Source organism: Mesoplodon densirostris, chromosome 7, assembly GCF_025265405.1.
Source record: "Mesoplodon densirostris isolate mMesDen1 chromosome 7, mMesDen1 primary haplotype, whole genome shotgun sequence".
NCBI classification, from domain to species: domain Eukaryota; kingdom Metazoa; phylum Chordata; class Mammalia; order Artiodactyla; family Ziphiidae; genus Mesoplodon; species Mesoplodon densirostris.
In genome coordinates this window covers 45,102,069-45,124,123 of record NC_082667.1, presented here as the reverse complement: position 1 = coordinate 45,124,123, position 22,055 = coordinate 45,102,069, and the positions used below count along the sequence as shown (strand labels likewise).

Here is a 22,055-nt window from a genome sequence, read left to right as displayed (position 1 = left end):
TTTTATTTTTATTTTTTTTGCGGTATGCGGGCCTCTCACTGTTGTGGCCTCTCCCGTTGCGGAGCACAGGCTCCGGACGCACAGGCTCAGGGGCCATGGCTCATGGGCCCAGCCACTCCATGGCACGTGGGATCCTCCCGGACCGGGGCATGAACCCGTATGTATCCCCTGCATCGGCAGGCAGACTCTCAACCACTGCGCCACCAGGGAAGCCCAAAACCTCACTAGCTTTATCCCTTTCTGACACAACAATAAAATAATGATGTTTCAATGGAATATGTAAGTGTTTTGATTCAGTTATGCGTCTAACAACTTATCCCAAGTAATGATTTAAGAAGCATGAAAGATTTGACTGCAAAAAATCATCCTATGTACATATATATGAGATATATATATATATATATATATATATATATATATATATATCACAGAATATTTAGAAATAAAATAAATGCCTAGAGATAGTTGTGTTAGGGTCATCTGTACCATACTGACATACTACTATGCAGATATTAAATTACAATGTATATACCTATAATTAGTGACATGGAAATATTCATGATATGTGTAAGTGATGCTTATTAGAGTTCCTTGCATAGTGACCATTTGATCTTGCTTAGCTATTGTTATCATTCTATTAGTAGCAAAATGTAAAATATATAAATAATAAGCAAGTTTTATATCTGTATATACAGGATGACCATAGAGAGATAAATAGCCATATAAATAACATGTTAGGTGTCATTATATTTATGTCATGATATTACAGTGATTTAAAAATCATTCTTTGTTTTATAAATAGCTGGTACTCTCTAGATATTTTCTAAGGTTACCGATATTTTTAAGTCACGTTGTCTCACTTCAAATTGAAATCCACTCTAGAAAAAGCAGTGTTTCATGGAAGTTTCAGTGCCCTGTTGATTCTTTAGATAAAAAGTCTTTTAAAACCTGATGTTGCCAAAATGCCAGGTAGGCTTTTCTTAAAGACCGCCTAAACTGTTAACATTTAATTTGCAATTACTTACCTACTTGCCTTGACTCATGTGTCTCTAAATCGTGTAGATGACCTTTTTACAAATCAATTTTATTTGGAAAAACATACTCTTTGAGATTCCTTTAAGTTGTCTCAGATACAAACCTCCCAAATGGGCAATTCAGAAAGGTCATTCATAGGTAATTAACATTTAAACTTTACTTATTACTTCTTATCTTTTAATAAACTAGAAAAATTGAGTGGTTTTCAGAAAATACCTCACCTCTGAAATTCAAATGTTTTGGGCCATTCTTTTTGCTAAGAACATGCTTTGATTTGCCAGTGGAAAAGAAATGTCTTTTTTTCCCTCAACTAACATCTAACTAAATGTGGGGCTCAAGAATAAAAAATAAATAACAGCAATGAATTGTGAAGTGAAAGTCCACAAGCTGGTGTTTTTCTATTTGTCAAATGTCTTTGCTACCTTATCTGTGACTCTCCTGTCTCACTGTTCATTGCCAAACTTCCTTTTCAACTGTTTGTACTTTCTCATTTCTCAAAATCCATGAACATGCTATTCTTTGGACATTTCCCCTCACTTTTAAAATTTTAAATACTTTCATTAATGTTCTCATGTATCATCCCATGTCATATATTCCACTCAGTTTCACTTGTTGGATCTATTTAGTTTGAGTCTTAAAATCAGTCTGACACCACACAATGGCCTCGGTCAAATTTGACATTTTTCCTAATCCTATTCATTACTTACTCTTGCATTGGATCCAAATCACAAAGCCTAGAAATCATACATGTGTGAAAACATTATTTAATTCATTCATTTCCTTATATATAGGCTGCCTAAACTGTTCCAGGGAGATAAGAATAAAGCCTCTTTTAAAATATTCTTCAGAGATTAAAATCACTACTTCTTTCAGTAAAAGGCTTGGAACATCTATTACATGTGCTAGGCATTAAAGGGAATATAAAAGTGCACCAGACCTGGACCTATTAAAATAAAAATGTACCCTGAGATAGTAGCAAAAAAGGAAAGGGCTTTTCAGGTCTAGGGTAATAAGATTAGTTTTTATCTTATTGATAATTTTCTTTTTCTTCTTTTAAGAAGGGGCTTAACATAATAAAAGTCATGTTTCCTTTAGCATGACTAAAAAAAAATAAACCAAAAGAAAGCAAACAAACAAAAAGCCCTTCACTTTACACTGCCCCACAACTTGCTGCTTGTCTAGTTTTTCCTATCTTATCAAAACAATTATGAGAGGCTTTATTTTTTTATCCTTGCATTGGTCTTTGAATAAGGAAGGATTTTCAAACAGTGATCTGCTATTCTATGCTAATAGGGTTCACAATAAAGTCTACAAATTTGTCATACTAGGACCTAATGCCCAAATAAAGAATTTGGATAATTAAAGAAAAGTAACAGGAGACTCAAGTTATCACATAAAACAATGAGATAGAATGAGATAGACTATTACAAGAGACAAAGAAGGACACGACATAATGATTAAGGGATCAGTCCAAGAAGAAAATATAACAATTGTAAATATTTATGCACCCAACTTATGAGCACCTCAATACATAAGGCAAATGCTAACATGAACAAAAGGGGAAATCGACAGTAACACAATCAGAGTAGGGGACTTTAACACCCCACTTTCACCAATGGAGAGATCATCCAAAATGAAAATAAATAAGGAAACACAAGCTTTAAATGATACATTAAACAAGATGGATTAATTGATATATATAGGACATTCCATCCAAAAATAACAGAATACACTTTCTTCACAAGTGCTCATGGAACATTCTCCAGGATAGATCATATCTTGGGTCACAAATCAAGCCTTGGTAAATTTAAGAAAATTGAAATCAAATCAAGTATCTTTTCAACCACAATGCTATGAGACTAGATATCAATTACAGGAAAAAATGTGTAAAAACTATAAACACATGGAGGCTAAACAATACACTACTTAATAACCAAGAGATCACTGAAGAAATCAAAGAGCTAATCAAAAAATACCTAGAAACAAATGACAATGGAGACACGATGACCCAAAACCTATGAGATGCAGCAAAAAAAGTTCTAAGAGGGAAGTTTATAGCAATACAATCCTACCTCAAGAAACAAGAAACATCTCAAATAAAAAACCTAACCTTGCACCTAAAGAAATTAGAGAAAGAACAAAAAACCCCCAAAGTTAGCAGAAGGAAAGAAATCATAAAGATCAGATCAGAAATAAATGAAAAAGAAATGAAAGAAACAATAGTAAAGATCAATAAAACTAAAAGCTGTTTTTTTGAGAAGATAAACAAAATTGATAAAACATTAGCCAGACTTATCAAGAAAAAAAGGAAGACTCAAATCAATAGAATTAGAAATGAAAAAGGAGAAGTAACAACTGACACTGCAGAAATACAAAAGATCATGAGAGATTACTACAAGCAACTCTATGCCAGTAAAAGGGACAACCTGGAAGAAATGGACAAATTCTTAGAAATGCACAACCTGCTGAGACCAAACCAGGAAGAAATAGAAAATATGAACAGACTGATCACAAGCACTGAAATTGAAACTGTGATTAAAAATCTTCCAACAAACAAAAGCCCAGGACCAGATGGCTTCACAGGCCAATTCTATAAAACATTTAGAGAAGAACTAACACCTATCCTTCTCAAAGTCGTCCAAAATATAGCAGAGGGGCGACACTCCCAACTCATTGTAGAAGGCTACCATCACCCTGATACTGAAACCAGACAAAGATGTCATGAAGAAAGAAAACAGGCCAATATCACTGATGAACATAGATGCAAAAATCCTCAACAAAATACTAGCAAACCGAATCCAACAGCACATTAAAAGGATCATACACCGTGATCAAGTGGGGTTTATCCCAGGAATGCAAGGATTCTTCAATACACTCAAATCAATCAATGTGATAAACCATATTAATAAACTGAAGGATAAAAACCATATGATAATAGATGCAGAAAAAGCTCTCAACAAAATTCGACATGCATTTGTGATAAAAACCTTCCAGAAAGTAGGCACAGAGGAAATTTACCTCAACATAATAAAGGCCGTATATGACGAAACCACAGGCAACATCGTTCTCAATGGTGAAAAAGGAAGATTTCCACTAAGATCAGGAAAAAGACAAGGTTGGCCACTCTCACTACTATTATTCATCATAGTTTTGGAAGTTTTAGCCATAGCAATCAGCGAAGAAAAAGAAATAAAAGAAATACAAATTGGAAAAGAAGAAGTAAAGCTGTCCCTGTTTGCAGATGACATGATACTATACATAGAGATCCTAAAGATGCTACCAGAAAACTACTAGAGCTAATCAACAAATTTGGTAAAGTAGCAGGATACAAAATTAATGCACAGAAGTCTCTGGCTTTCTTATACACTCATGATGAAAGATCTGAAAGAGTAATTAAGGAAACACTCTCATTTACCATTGCAACAAAAAGAAGAAAATACTTAGGAATAAACCTACCTAAGGAGACAAAAGAACTGTATGCAAAAACTATAAGACACTGATGAAAAAAATTAAAGATGATACAAACAGATGGACAGATATACCATGCTCTTGGATTGGAAGAATCAAAATTGCGAAAATGACTATACTACCCAAAGCAATCTACAGATTCATTGCAATCCCTATCAAACTACCAATGGCATTTTTCACAGAACTAGAACAAAAAATTGCACAATTTCTATGGAAGCACAAAAGACCCCGAATAGCCAATTTTCTTTCTTGAGAAAGAAAAATGGAGCTGGAAGAATCAGGCTCCCAGACTTCAGATGACACTACAAAGCTACAGGAATCAAGACAGTATGGTTCTGGCACAAAAGCAGAAATACAGATCAATGGAACAGGATAGAAAGCCCAGAGATAAACCCACACACAAATGGTCACCTTATCTTTATAAAGGAGGCAACAATATGCAATGGAGAAAAGACAGCCTCTTCAATAAGTGGTGCTGGGAAAACTGGACAGCTACATGTAAAAGAATGAAATTAGAACATTCCCTAACACCATACACACAAAAAAAATCCAAAATGGATTAGACCTAAAGTAAGGCCAGACACTATAAAACTCTTAGAGGAAAACATAGGCAGAATGCTCTATGATATAAATCACAGCAAGATCCTTTTTGACCCACCTCCTAGAGAAATGGAATTAAAAACAAAAATAAACAAATGGGACCTAATGAAACTTAAAAGCTTTTGCACAGCAAAGGAAACCATAAACAAGGTGAACACACAACCCTCAGAATGGGAGAAAATATCTGCAAATGAAGCAACTGACAAAGGATTAATCTCCAAAATTTACAAGCAGTGCATGCAGCTCAATATCAAAAAAAAAAAAATAATCCAAATATGGGTAGAAGACCTAAATAGACATTTCTCCAAAGAAGATATACAGATTGCCAACAAACACATGAAAGAATGCTCAACATCACTAATCATTAGAGAAATGCAAACCAAAACTACAATGAGGGATCACCTCACACCAGTCAGAATGGCCATCATCAAAAAATCTACAAACAATAAATGCTGGAGAAGGTGTGGAGAAAAGGGAATCCTCTTGCACTGTTGGTGGGAATATAAAGTGATACAGCCACTATCAAGAACGGTATGGAGGTTGCTTAAAAAACTAAAAATAGAACTACCACACTCCCCAGCAACCCCACTCCTGGGCATATACCCTGAGAAAACCATAATTCAAAAAGAGTCATGTACCACAGTGTTCATTGCAGCACTATATACAATAGCCAGGACATGGAAGCAACATAAGTGTCCATTGAAAGACAAATCAATAAAGAACATGTGGCACATATATACAATGGAATATTACTCAGCCATAAAAAGAAACGAAATTGAGTTATTTGTAGTGAGGTGGATGGACTTAGGGTCTGTCGTACAGAGTGAAGTAAGTCAGAAAGAGAAAAACAAATACCTTATGCTAACATATATATATGGAATCTAAAAAAAAAAAAACAAGGTTCTGAAAAACCTAGAGTTAGGACAGGAATAAAAACGTAGAAGTAGAGAATGGACTTGAAGACAAGGGGAGGGGGAAGGGTAAACTGGGACGAAGTGATAGAGTGGCATGGACATATATACACTACCAAATGTAAAATAGATAGGTAGCAGGAAGCAGCCACATAGCACAGGGTGATCAGCTCGGTGCTTTGTGACTACTTAGAGGGGTGGGATAGGGAGGGTGGGAGGGAGACGCAGGAGGGAGGAGATAGGTGATATATGTATATGTATAGCTGATTCATTTTGTTATAAAGCAGAAATAAGACAGCATTGTAAAGGAATTAGACTCCAATAAAGATGTTAAAAAAAAGTGATTCCAAATAATCATAGCAAGTAGGCTTATGAATAATATTTTAGCCTTTGTTTTTTTTACTCATTTTAGGAAGACAGGCAAGTTTGCAATACGTTATTTTGCGTTTTAAAAAATAGATTATTATTTAAATGGTGAAAAATATTTTTGGTCTTTGAAGGCTTGAACACCCTTTATTTAGAAAATTTACCTAAAAGAAAGAGGCTGATCTTCAACAAGAAAATAAAATGATCATTACTGGGCATGTATTAGGTATTAAAAGTCTTATACAAATGCTTTTCACAAATTTCTAATTTAATTCATACAATAATCTTGTCAGAGAATTTTTATTATTCCTTTTTTTTAAAAAGAAAATACTATGCCTCAGAGAAGTAATTTGTCTAATTCAATAAGTGGTAGAACCAAATCCAGTCTTTCTGATTCTCAACTACCTCTGTACGAAACATTCAGTATACTGTTTCTTATCCCACCTGCAACAAAACAGTGTGGTCATGTGAATGGGATTTATTAACCAACATTAAACTTGGTTATATTTTTACATCTGCATATTGGCATCAAATATATAGTTTAAATTTGCTTTAGATTTCTTAAATTATAGTAGCTTTGCATCTTGAAAACAAACCATCCCCATCAACACTTTCCAACATGGATTGTAGTCCATATTCTCTTTCATCCCCATAACTGTGAATTTGTACTGTGTTTGCTACCCTACTGATATTTGCCTAAAAAGTGCTTGATTGCACTATATTTTAAATTCACAATTGCTCTAGTTTTCATCTTCTGCAATAATTCTCCTTGCATATTCTGTATTTTTAGTTGATGACTAATTCATCTGTGGATGACTCAAAAATTCCTTTTTATTCTGGCACATCTGAAATAATTTCTCTTCTCTTGAGATCACCACAACATATATTCCAATTTCATTCCCCAATGCCACTGCTAAAGTCTGAAGTGTTTACACAATTGTATTTTGTTTTGTTTTGTTTTGAATCATCAGAACTTTAGTGCCAGGTGCACCTACTTTAAAATAGTATCTTTAGAATACAAAACAATTAATTTTCACATCAAATAGCCAAGTTTGCCCACATTGATTGTATTTTCATGAACCTCAAACAAACAAGATTATACCAATATTATACTATTATGGCTCATGGGGAGAGCACTAGAGAAAAAAAAAAGGCCAAAAATGATCAAAGGACAATTGAAGCGAAGGACTTTTGAAACTTGTAATTCGTGTATTTTATCTCCACATGCAGGATCCAAAGGACGAAATCATGATTTCTCTTTGGTAATTTTCACTTGGTCTTTTAACAAATATTTATTGGACACCCCCATGTGTTAGGCATTATGCTAAGCCCTTAAGGCCTGCCCTCAAGGAGTTCATAGTTTAGGACAGATAAACAAACACAAAACCAAATTACAGGGACTTCCCTGGTGGTCCAGTGAGTAAGACTCTGTGCTCCCAAAGCAGGGGTGCCGGGTCTGATCCCTGGTCAGGGAACTAGATCCCGCATGTATGCTGCAACTAAAGATCCCGCGTGCTGCAACTAAGATCCGGCACAGCCAAAATAAATAAATAATAAATAAATAAATAAATATTAAAAAAACAAATTACAGTAATTGTGAGTATGTGTGTGTTTGCTGAAATAAAATGAACACACCTGTCATTTAGTAGCCACTGGGTAAACACATATTGAGAGATAGGAAGGAAACAAAATATCTGATGTCTAAATTAATACTGGAACTTAAAAGTAGTAGCCTCCCAGTTGAAAATATAAGTCAGAGGAGGGGCATTCTAAGCAATGGATAGAAGCAGAGAAATGAGAAATAAAAGAGTGTGTGCAAGGACCAGAACATAAGTTGGAGTGGCTTAGTGGAAAGAGCAGTAAGATAACATGAGTTGAAATGCAGAAATAGAAGGAACCAGATTGTAGAAGGTGGTATATTTTGTGTTGACTTGGTCAAATACCATTCAGTGAGGTTTAATCATTTCTCTCAGACCTGGGTGCCTTAGTTGTAAACTTGGAACTTCTTGACACAAAATTTAAAAAGCCTGTCTGGATATACCAGAACAGGCCCTGTTAGTGGCTCAGGCATTAGCTGACACACTCCAAAATTCTCCAAAATAAACTGATTGTAATTTTCTTTCTTCTTGTGCTTTAGCTTCAATCTGCAGCATTATTTGAGTGGCCTTTTTTTTTCCTGATCTGAAATCACCCCATATACTGTGATCTCATCCCAGGTTTCTGTCTGTTTGGAAGAACTTTTAAAATCATTTCAGCCTCCAGGGCTCTCTCCAGGGAGAGTCAGGAATTATTTTTTACTTCATTTTCCTGGGAGAAAGGAGATGTTTTTGATTGGAACAAGGATGGGAAAAAGAGTTCCCTGAGTTTATCATTTTACATAGTTGTAACTTTTGAACAATGGAAATGGCTTAATTGTTCAAAAATACAATAAATATAAAATGAAAAGAAAATAAACTCCAAAAGTAAATAAAAATAGAAATAGGTAATTCTAATTCCATGCAAAATTGATGAAATATTCACACAGGAAAAAATTAATTTAAGTAACTTATGATCACAGTAGTTTGACTGTGAAACCTATGTGAAATATAACAGAAGAATAAAAAGAACTGAAAAACAACCTTTTAAACTTTATTTAGATAATTCATTGTACTGGTCTTGGTGGTCTAATTTTGAATCTATTTTGGGCACATTGTGGGATAAAAAATATAACTAGATATGGATATTTTGGGGAGTGATAGTATTAACTGTAGGGGAGAAACACAAACATCAAACAGAGGCAGGGGAAAAAGAACCCTGTGGTATTGGATTTCAGCATGAACTATCAGTATAAACACATTCATGTGTGTGCTCACATGCACACGTGTGCACACACATTTGTTCCCTAACTAAACCCTTGCAAGGGCCAAAAAGCAATGACACACCAGAGGAAATAAACATCCAGAACTTAGATCTTTGTTTCTAATCAGCATTTTCTAATAATAAAACCAGAGCTTCTTAGAGAAATGGCTGATCCCACTCTGGGGCAAGAAAAGTACAACATGAGCCTGGAACACCTTGTTGTGCCAGAAAATTAGGAGCTGCTCAAAGTCTAATGGGGACATTACAGAGGACATGGAAGCCAGTTTAAAGGAGATTCCACTAACAAAACTGGAACAAACTGAACATCAAAAGGAATAATGATGATAATCGAATATAACATATTTGAATGAAAAAAGAAAGAAATCATGTACATAGCAATGAGTGAGAGACAGGCAGACAGAGAGAGAGAGAAGAGAAAAGAGATGGGAAGGGAAGAGAAGAGAAGAGAATGAAGTCCCTTTACAGAAACATGCCAACTATAAATGTGGAACTAATGTATTAATAATTACTTTAGACAAGATCACTAAACCACAGTCTGAAATATTGCTGAGGAACACAATATCAATTTTAATTCTACAAAGTGGAAAAACACCTTTGCAATGGAGACACCTAATGGTCTTCATCCTAACCAAATAGCAGTGCATCTTGTGCATGTGATGTCATGCTGTGAGAGACATGCAACGTCACCATTAGTGTTCTTGCCTGAAATGTCTGCCTTAAGTTTACTCATGAGGAGACAGTCAGACGTATCTAGACTACAAGATATTTGGCAGGACCACTGGCCTGGACTTTTTCAGTAATTCAATGATATGAGAAATGATGCAACTGAAGGAGACTGTTGCTTGATAGAGATTGATGAGAAATAATGTGAATATATGAAACTTGATGGGATAGTATAAATAAAAACAAAAATAAACAACAAGAATATAAAAATAAAACCAAATATAGCCATAAAGAACATGTTTTTAGACAGTTGGGGGAATTTGTATGGCCTGTGTACTGGTGATGTTATTGAATTAATGTTGACTTTCTCAGGTGTCATAGGGTGCTGAAGTTGGTCATTCTTGAAATATGCATAATGAAGTACTTATGGGTGAAATGTTACGACATCTGTAGATATTTTCAAATGATTTGGCAAAAGGGAATTGCAGGGTAAGATGTTAACAGATGGTAAATTTGGTGAGAGATATGTGAGTATACATTGTACCATTCTCTCAACTTTGTTTAGTTTGGTAATTTTCAAAATGAAAAGAAGAAAACAAGTTAGAGACCATATTTGGGCAATCACAGTGCATCCTAAATCCCAGAGTATATGTTTGTCATCTATTTCCTTCTTGAATGAGAACTGCACTAGGGGCTGGTTTCTTGTCTCCCCCATCACCAGTTTCTTATGTCCCTCAAAGGTTCTCTCAGAAATATGTATTCATAAATTAAATCTGAACATGTCACTGACCTATTTAAAACACTTTCAGGACTTCTGTTGCCCCATTGGACTACTTTTAAGCTTAACACAGCATACAAGATCTTCCGTTTGAAGATCTGATGACCTAGATATCTCATTTTTCCTTTAAAATGACAGTACTGAAATTCAAAAACATAACATGACACTACTGAACTTTGAAAGTACTTTGATGTTTTGAGTTTAACTGATTTTCATAATATGCCATTCACTTGTTTAGTATCTCAACAAATAGGTTTCAACATCGTTGGCATCTCAGGTCTCTCATTTTTTGTTCTAATAAATTGCAGGATGCAAAGTAGAGGTCTAAGTCAAAAATTTTAGATTAATACATGTATCAGGTAAGCAACTCCAATTGCCCTATTAAATGGCACCATTTCTTGAATCCTTACAACCTCCTAGGAAGCAAGGGGCAAGTGGTATCATGTGAGCACATTGTATCTGTTGTTATTAATAACTGTTATTACTTTGAAGTTTAGAGAGATTAAGTAGTCTGACACGGCTTCTCATAGGTGTCATTAGTAAAGAATTAGAACTCTATGACAAATATGATCTCTCCTCTCATATATTAGGTAATAACTTTGATTCTGTACAGTTTTAAAATTTAGAGTAGTCATTTGATCCAACCTAACTTTCATTTGTGAAAATTCCATATGGTGAAAATTTATCCAGACAACTAGAAATCATCACAAAATGGATCTGGGTCTCTCTTCTCTACATTACCCTCAGAGTTAGCAGCAATCGGATAATCTCAGCCATTTCTTCCACCACATAAATGCATAAAGGCTACTAATTCTGAAATTTGAAAGCTGATGTCTGAATGGACATGGCCAATTTTCTACTGTCTGTATCCATCTCGACAATAGTATGTAATATTGCTATTACTCACTGAAAACATTTCAAAATAAACACAAAGATTATTTTCTTCCCATGGAAATGCTCTTTGATCTGTGATTTCTTCATCAGTGAATGATGTTTCACCAGGATTCCAAGTGAGAACTCTTGATGCCCTCTCTTTCTCTCTCACCCATTATGGGAAGAAGCTTAGTGTAGAGGAAATAGCAAAACAGTAGGTACTGATAGATCTAGAATCATGTCAATAGATAAGCATTCAAATTCTGGCTGCATCTTGAACTGAACCCACACCCTTACTTCTTTTGGGCCTCAGATTTCTCTTTTCTAAAATGGACATGACAAACCTTACCTCAAGATGTTGTTGTGAATCATAAATATGAATAATCAGTGTCAAACGCTTGGCCCTTTGAGAATGTTGGGCAGAGAACAGATGTTCCTAAAGTTTTGTGACCTGAAGCAAGATACAGGTGAAGGTTAAATTGATCATTGCTGTGACCTCATGAAAAGGCTCTTTAGGAGGGGAGTGTTCCAGCCTTACAGGCTTATCTTGTGACAGGGTGAGCAACAAGTTTACTTTGATAGGTGCAAAGGAGGCAGGGACACAGAGGCTAAACTTGAAGCTGGAAAGGTAGGGAGAGGCCAGGTTATAAAGGATCTTCTATGACAAACTCAAGATTTTGGATGACAGAGAACCACTGAAGGTTTATATGTGGGAAAGGAGCATGGTCAAATTGTGTACATCTGTGTGTGTGCATGTCTGTGTATGTGTACGTGTGTTGGATCAGAGTGGGAGAACAAATTGTTTATTCCTTTACTTTCTAAAAGAAGACAGCTGTGTGTGGCTTGTAGCTACATTTCTATTCTAACAATTTTATAATTCTTGTTAGCCATTTTGACTCAAGTTCCAGACAGAAGATGCACTGGATTATAAAGAGCTATAAAACAAAGACTGCAACTCAAGAGGATGCTTAGAATTTGTAAATTATCAGTTAACTAAATACAAATACCAAATATATGTGCAATGGCTTCCTTAAATTTTCTATATCATCTATTATGGTTTTGTACATGCAAACAAAGTAATCAATTATCTTAGGGACCAATCTGTCATGACCTTTTAAAAAAATACTATTATCATTGTTTTGGGTTAGTTATTCAATCTGGCTCCTCTACAGGGTTCCGGGAGCAGATGAGAGCAGGTTGGCATTCACACTGTTGATGGAATGCCAATCAATGAAATGTTATCACCTGGAGCATTCTTAATCTAACTGCTTTATTACTTCTTGTGCTTTAATAGGAGAATGTTTACCTATGGGAAAAGTCTCTGCACAGGTAGACTCACTGAAAAATCTTACAACTCCATCAGTAAAATGCTCTTTGGCTTTAAAAATGGATTGAACAGGGCTTCCCTGGTGGCACAGTGGTTGAGAGTCCGCCAGCCGATGCAAGGGACACGGGTTCGTGCCCCGGTCCGGGAGGATCCCACATGCCGCAGAGCGGCTGGGCCTGTGAGCCATGGCCACTGAGCCTGTGCGTCCGGAGCCTGTGCTCCGCAATGGGAGAGGCCACAACAGTGAGAGAGGCCCACATACCACAAAAAAAAGAGAAAAAAAGCAGTAAATAAATAGTCTACTATTACAAATCACCCCACTTGTATCCAAAAACTACCAATGATAATATCAATAATTTGCGTGAGTGTGAAGATGTCCCTTGGAAATGACTATAATTTTAAGGGCTAAACTCTGGACTCAGAACCAAAAAATTAGATTGTGCAGCCCTTGGCTTTCAAATGTGATCAGAAGAAAGCCTGATTCCATGGAAATGCTCAGAGGTGACTGGGAGACTGGAAGGAGGAGGGAGGCCAGAAGGGATGGGTAGAGGACAAAGGAGGGGGCCTTGGGGCAGCCCAATTCCGTCTCAGCAGAGAAGTCCCACTTTTATCTGGTTTACATATTGACATTCTGTATAAGATTCCCTTTCTAAAAAGAAAGAAAGGGAAAAAACTGCTGATTTTTTTTTAATTACTGGTATTAACATTCTGACTTCCCACATGAGTGGTTCAAAGCATTAGGAACTTCATTCCCCAATTAATGAATCAGGAATTGGTATTCAAAGCAGTTTGAGTCAGGTGCAGGTTTTTTTAAATTAAGCTCCCAGTGTGGTTCACAAGAGACAGATGGCTACAGTTTCAGAGCCTCAGTTAAGGATGACATGCTGCTTCCAGTTTACACAATTTTCCAATGACGAGAAACAAAATTTTACCCATGACAGTAAAAAAAAATGAAACCTTAGTAATTCTTTCCTTCTTTTACACATTAATGAAATTCACCTGACAGAAGGAAAGCATTATTTTTCTTGGTTAACTTAGGTATAACCTGGCTGGACTCAGAATCCAAGTCTCAAAGATTTCACAAAGTTCCCAGAAGTTTTGAGTCTCTATTACATGGAGCAAACACTTTTTTTCAAGACTATTATTCACCCCTATACCCTGTCCACTAATATGAACACACCCCTTTTTTATTATCATTAGGAACAGGCTAATTTCCAAAAGACAAAATGAATTCAAGAAATACTTATTGGTCTCCTATTATGTGCAAAATAACACATCTCAAAAAGATGGGAGTTAATCAGGTAAATCATTCAAAGAGCAGAATAAGAGGGGAAATAAGATTTAACCTAAGTAATATAATACAAAAAAGAAAGAAGAGCAATAAAGGCGAAGTGCAGATAAAGTGAAAAGGGAGTAAAAAAGAGTGACTGCTTTCCTTTGGAGCAAGTGATGTGAAATGAAACATGGCTGCCTTCCCATTTTATAGCTGGAATGACATTACGTTGTGCCCAACTAAATTTCAAGCCCAGAATCAGCTTTCTTTGCCCCTTCGTTACCGTGTGGGTGACGACTGGTGTGCAGATAACTGATTTCCTGGATGTCCCTTGAAGCTACCCTCCTAAGATGTATGAGCAATCTCTGGCCACTATGGTTAGGGTTTTATAGTAAAAATACAACGGATAAGGCATCAGAACCCAATTTTAATCTGAGTGCTATTCAGAGTGAACTTGCCTTCTTTCATGTATGAGCTCACACTCTTCCAATTGTTTTCCCTTCACTGTTGTCCTTTTCTACCTGTGTGCTCCTTCAGCTCTGAATTTCTTCCATCAATACAATCATCACACAGTTGTAACTGCTGGTTTACTATGTCTCTTCCATTACCATAAAATCTATGAGGGAAATATTTTGTTCTATTTGATTTTCATTACACCTCCAGTGTGTATCCCAGTTTTTGAACTGTAGTAGGTATACTGAATAAACATTTGTTAGATGAACAAATTTTACCATAGAAAGTATAATCATGAAATATTATTCTATTTGAAGAACTATTTCAAGCAATTGATCAGATCAATGGTTGAGTCTGAGGCCCTGTAACATGGGCAATTCATGAAGTACCAGTTAGTTATTATAAGATACCAGATATAAAAATAACACGGCACAGACTTTTAGTTTAAAGAAACTTAAGGCTAACCTTAAGGAAACCTTTGAAATATATTATTTTTAAAATAATTGTGGATGTGTTAAAGAGTTATCTATAAGGAAACCTGTACAACGATAGTACATAATCATCAGAAGCAATATTTTAGAAGCCTAAAATGATATATGTATCACTTATGATTCAGTATGTCTTCTGTTTGTTATCTATTGGACTCCATTAGAACGACTACTTTTTCTCAATTACAATTCTATAACTGTTCAGCAAAATTCCTGGCACATAGTTGTAGCTCACTTCAATCTATGTAGTGTTGTTGATTGAAAAATATAGATTAAAAAAATTATAAAAACAGCCTGTCTTGGGGCCTCCCTGGTGGCGCAAGTGGTTGAGAGTCCGCCTGCCGATGCAGGGGATACGGGTTCGTGCCCCGGTCTGGGAGGATCCCATATGCCGCGGAGCGGCTGGGCCCGTGAGCCATGGCCGCTGAGCCTGCGCGTCCGGAGCCTGCGCGTCCGGAGCCTGTGCTCCGCAACGGGGGAGGCCACAACAGTGAGAGGCCCGCATACCGCAAAAAAAAAAAAAAAAAAAAAAAAAAAAAAAACAGCCTGTCAAAAGACATATGTATGTGATATATGCGTGTGTGTGCATATAGAGCTATGTATGTATGAGAGATGTGTGTGTGTATATATAATATGCATGGAGAGACAGAGACACAGAGAGACAGAGACAGACAGAGAGAGGGAGAGAGAGAGAGAGAGTGAAAAAGAAAGACACAGTAGTAAAATTACCCCTGGGGAAATTTTATTTTGTTTTATTATTTTAATCAGAAATATCTTCTAAAATTTCTGCAATGAATACATTAATTTTAAGGAAAAAATAAAGACTCAGAAAATGAGTTACAACCCTTGAAAACAACACTACTGTTTATGAGGTGCTATCCTTTGACATGGGACAGTCTTTTGTTAGAATGGCAAATAGAAGAGCAAAACTGAGATATTACAAAACTACTAAGAAAAGCTATTGTGGATTTCACAATATAGTCCAAAATACCATCCTGTCCTATTACAAGAAAACTCTTCTTTTGGCATTATTTTCTGAGTACCTAGCTAAAAATCTATTTTGTAGCAAACCCAGTTCTATTGTGATCACTGAGGAGAATTTTCACCTCCCAAGTCTAACTCACATTCAATTCACAGGTTTACTGTTAGGATCAAAGGAGATGTTACTTGTGAGAGAAGTTGGAAATGTCTAAGTGTACAAATGCACCCACGAATGATATTCCAGCTATTTGATATCATCATTGTTGACAAAGGGCCAGGACTGAAACCAGAAAATGAATTTTTTTACTACAGAAAATTGGTCTAGGGACTTCTTCACAATTTCTCTTCCTCAAATGGCAGGTGTGTGTGTGTGTGTGTGTGTGTGTGTGTGTGTGTGTGTGAGAGAGAGAGAGAGAGAGAGAGAGAGAGAGAGAAAGAGAGAGAGAGAGAGAGAGAGAGAGAATGAGAGACAGAGAATGAGCTTGCCTCATTTTTTAAACCAGTGAACAGAGATTTATATCTATTTCTTTTCTCCTTTGCAGGCAAACTGTGTTGAATCCAAACCAGAAAGAGAGTAGATAACATTTCCAGGACCCATTCCATTTCCAGAACTGCCTCAGCTTTCAAGAACTGTGAAGTAAGAGCTAAGTTTGGAATATAAGGAAATTATCTTTGGACTAATCAGGGTATTGAAAAATCAGATTTTGAGAAGTTAAAGGGAAAGAACTTTTACCTTCCTCAGAAGCTCAGGCCTCCCTGGATTGGATAGCATGTCTCTGCCCCTTAGCTGATTGACCCCTCTCTTTACTCTCATGTTGTGTTTGTTTTTCCAATCTATTGAATCTCAACAATGGTTCATATTGGTTCTCTTGGGTCAACACTTAAATAGAGAAGGACCATGGTATGGTTGACACAATATGCGTTTTTGTGTCATTCATTTAATAGAGAGGCCCAGGCAAGAGGCCCTCTGAGCTTCAGTTTTTTCTGAATTATAAACAGTGATATCTATACTGCAGGGATTTGGAGAGGTTAAAGGTATTCTATTTGTATTTGTTGGTACACATATTAAATGCTCAATAACTAAGTGCCATTATGATTACTGATTACTGATTCTGACCTAGATCTATGTCTGCATTGTGTGTGTACATATTTATGCATCATTAAACAGACTATGTATTACCTCATCTTCCAAACATGGCGGCTTCATTCAGTCTATTCAGATTTGATTGCTCTGTATTTACTTTTCCTATCACTGTCTAGAAATAACAGAAGACACTTCTGGCAAATGACCTTTCTAAAATGCAATTCTCTTCCTGCCACTCCCCTCCTTAGAACTCACTAAACTTTCCCAACTTCCTTTGCATGCTTTTTAAATAAGGTGATAGAGCTTCATGGGAGAGCCTTTGGGTTATGCCCTGCCAGTGTCTCCAGTGTTAGCTCTCAGCAAAGTCTACCTCTCCAACACACACACACACATACCAGTATAATGCACCATGCTCTCTGCTTTTCCTTTGAGCTCACTCACACTATCTTCTCTTCCTGGAACACCAATCTCTGCTTCTTCTCTGAAAATCTCTTGTTCATTTTTCAGATTTCTTCACTGAAGGCTTTTCTGACCTCCTAAATTCCTTAAGGGGCCCATATAGCTCCCGGACTTCTATTGTCTCTGCAGTAGCATTGGTTGCACTGGATTGTAATTGCCTGTTTAATTGTACGTCTCATACACAAGCCTGGAGGCTAGACAAGCACAGAGATTTTTCTCCCTCTCCCACCATCTTATTGCCAGTGAACTGTTCCGGTAAATGGTATGTGGTATGCACTCAATGAATATTGGTTGAATGGCTGAACAAATAAATTAACATGCTAATGCACAATTTCTGTTTCAGAACATGGAGAAAAACTTCTATCATCAACTTCTCAGTCAACTATCTCCTCTAAATTCCATAGTAAGTGGGAAAAGGACCACTGGGGAGAGAGCTCTTTTCACCAGCAGTTCTAACCTGGAAAGTCATGGCGGCTCAGATGCTGTAAGAATTTCTCGATCTTATCAATGCATGTGTCTAGAGGAAAATCAGATAATAGGTATCTCTTCAAAAAAAATAAATCAGAAAAATTCCTCTTCAGCCTTGGGCACCTGTTTCCGTTTCTTACATAAGAATAAAAACAAAACAGAGGAATAGATATCTATTTCCATCCATTATCCCATGATTGTTTTTATCTGTAAAATATCTCCTAACATGAATAGAGAGAAGATGGAAAGAAAAGTAAAATTGTAATATTCACTGTATTTGAGTGTTAGGACTGTGGATGATCTTTTTTCCTTATGTTCTCCTAACTTCTTATAATCTTATATTGTCTTTATAGTAACAGATAAAATGAATAGAAAGTACAGAAAGCACCCAGATTTCTGAATTACCATTTCCACTGCTACAAAGAAAATGAAATAAAACCCCTGGATGTTATATTTAGATAAAATTCATTGTAGCCCATTATAGCACCTTGCAGTTTGTAAGAGTCCCATGTTTACTGATTGAAGGCTACGAGAAAAGAGGAAGGATCAAGGCATGACCATCAACACTCCAGTTTCTAAACTAATTTTATTCATTCACTGTGATGCATACAGACACACAGGTGTGCATGCACTCACACATCTCTGCAAGTGGATCAAAAGCTCCTAGCTTAAAATTGGGCAGGAAATAAGTTCTCAGAATGACAACTTAAGAAGAACTAACCTGTTTTTTAAATTGCAAAAGCCTAGTGTATCATATTTTCTTCATTAATAAAGTATTTTAAAGGATTACAAGAAGGTGTGCTAAGCAGAAATATAACCTGAATATATATATTCTGATGGTTCCTTAAAGTCACATATCCTGATCCCTTATAAGCCATAAGACCATATGAGCCTGCGCCCTCACTTGCTTCCCTTCCCCCGCTTGTTATGGGCATTACTACAGGGCTCCATGGGATGCTCTAGCCCCTGAATAAACACTGTCAGCCGGCCTCCAGCAGGCAAGCACAATATCCACAGAATCCTCAGTATCCACAGTATCAACGTTGCCTAACTTGGCAATTTGATCCCAAATCTATGCTGTTTAATCATATCACTTATGGGAAAAAAATACAAAATGTCATTTTATGGAGAAAGAAAAAGGTATGAATTCACAGAGAGGCAGAAAATTATAAAATTGGACGTTTCAGACTACTAAAGGTATTTCACAGACCATTTGCATACAACCTTTGTAAGGCGGCATCCTGCCTTGCAAGGTTTCAAGAGTGTTTCACCTAAATGTCCATGCCATAGAGCAAAGGCTTCTGTAAATACCACTGAAAGAAACACATTCTGTTTCATGTTCATTCAGTCTTTGTGGGTCATAAATGGTGTACACAAAGTTACTATTCAAAGAATGGTTATCAACATGCTGTTCAACTTTGTTAGGGTAGGCTCACATTTCAGCCATTTTCCAGCAGTTTTATTCAAAGTTAAGTATGAATCCGTAGTTTAGCTAAAATGCTTTCCCTTCCCAGTTGAAGAGTGAAAAAAGCACAGTAGCAAATTATGATGGTACCTTTCATATTACCTGTACCAAAAATGTTCCACTGAAGATGTAATGATGCAGAGCTGAAAGGAAATCAGTGCAGGACTCAAAAACCACCATCAAACTCATGAGTTCCCCCCAAGATGATGCACTGATACCTGATACTTTATAGTGATTTTTAATTTAATGTTTAAAAGTGTTTTTAGCTAATATTTCTTTGTATTCTCCCTCAGGTAAGTAAAGCCAGTGTTATTATTTTATCATAATTTTATATAAAGAGAAATGATGCCCAGAGAGAATAGATAATTGATAAATGATTATTTAACAACTTAGTACTGCAGGCAGGCCTAATGTTATTAGAGTCTAACACTGTCCAACAGAACTTTCTACAATGATGGAAATGTCCTATAAATCTGAGCTGTCCACTATCAGTGGCTATTGAGCACTTGAAGTAAAATTGTATGCCTTTTCCATTCACCAAGTTTCTGAAAAATGATGTGGACAAATTTTGTAATGATTTATGGCCTTCCCCACACTTTAATTGTACATTAACAACAACAATAGTAACAAAAAAGCCAGCAAACAAGCAACTTTGTATTGTTTTCCTACAGATGTAAACTAAAGCTAAGATAAGAGAACTTGTTCAGGGATATAACCACAAGGGGTGCAATATCATAATTCTTGAAGAATAGGAGGGATGGAGAAAAACCTTTAAAAATCGGCTCTACAAAATATTTACATTGTCCCATTCTCAAGAACTCAAAATCTGGTAGGGGAGGCAGAATCACATAATAGTTCAAAACACAACTTTAAGTACACTGACTTCCATTTCTTTCCTGGCTTGATCAACTAATCATTTAATTTGGGGCAACTCCCTTTGCTTCTCTTGAGCCTATTTCTTCATCTATGAGAATGAGGGATACTAAAAGAATAACCCTCATTGGGTTATTGTGAGGATTAAATAAGCCAAAGTACATAAATACATACAATACTTAGTCCATCGTTTGGAATTTAACAAGTTCTCTGTAATTATTAGTAATAATAATTCCAATTCAAGGTGAAAAGTGCTATGACCAAGGAATACAGAGTCTGCTATGCAAAAGTGAAAGCACGAGGACCTCATTCTGTCAGACTGAGTGGAAGAAGCCTTCTCAGAGGGAGCAATGTTGAAATTAAGACTTGAAAGATGAGTAGGAATTTTCCAGGTGACATCACTGGGAAAGGGATGGCTGTTTTCCATTAAGGAAACATACACAGGAGAATATATTCAGAGATCTGTAAACAGCACAGGAGAGCTGGAGCAGAAGGCATATGGAGAAGAAACTGTAGAACATGATAAAGGGATCCAAGAAACATTCAGAAGATGAGGGCTGTGAACAGATTTCCATTTTACAAAGATCAGTATGGCTACAGTTTACAAAATACACTTTAGAGAGCTGAAGTTTTAAATGCGAAAATAAGTTAGGAGGTTACTTCAATGACGCCAGGCCATTTATGATAAAACTTCAAATTTAGTTATAGATTACATGGTTGAGGAAGAGTCAAATGATGGAATCATGGTAACAGCGGTTGAGACATCACCATAATAACACAAGAGAAGAAAGTATATTCCTCAAATAAGCTATTTTTCACCCATTTTCTGTAATGAAAATGGACATACAAATGCTTGAATGGCAATTACTAATGATAAATAGTATATTTCAATCATTGCTTGGGACCTAACTAGATCATGTTAGAAACAGTGGGGAGAACTTACTGCAATAAGATGGGTTAGGTTACTATGTATGCTGCTGCATGAGAATTTTCTCAAGTAGTATACACAAAAAATAAGACATATTTTCTGGGCTACCAGGACTTAAATATTGAAAGTGACAAAATACTAAGATTACTCAAAATAAAAATAAAAAGCAATATCATCCCCATGGGGGAAGTCTTTTAAAGCATTATCTAATCCTGTAATACTCTTCAGTTTTCTGATAAGCACTTATTTAGAATCTATTTAAGAATTGAGAGAGTTTGGTCTAGTGGAAAGAGCATGATTTGGAGACTTGAATATGTTAGTGATTACATGACCTTTGAGGAGGTCACCTACCCTTCCTGTTCATTCATATAAAAATTGAGGATAATAATATTGACACACTTAGATGGCTAAGAGGCCAAAGTAACCTGCAAATTTAAAGTAACTGGCATAGTCCAGCCATGTATTAGGTGCTATATAAATGTAAGTCCCTTTTCTACCATCATCCATTATACAGAGAACATTATCCCAGTTTCCCCAAAACTGTCCCAGTACATACTTGTTACCCTGGTGTCCTTGGTTTAGTATTTCCTTTGGATTTTTCATTTTTTAATAAAGTATTATTTTAGTGATTGCATTAAACCTCAAGGAAAATATTATAGGGGCCCTTGTGCATATTTATACATAAAGTAAGATATTTAATTTA

General features: G+C 36.1%; 1 protein-coding gene across 5 annotated transcripts in view; it reads right to left on the bottom strand.

Moving 5' to 3' along the window:
- GRM5 (glutamate metabotropic receptor 5) overlaps positions 1-22,055 on the bottom strand; it is a 516,357-nt gene that overhangs the window by 402,393 nt on the left and 91,909 nt on the right. The window lies entirely within an intron of this gene.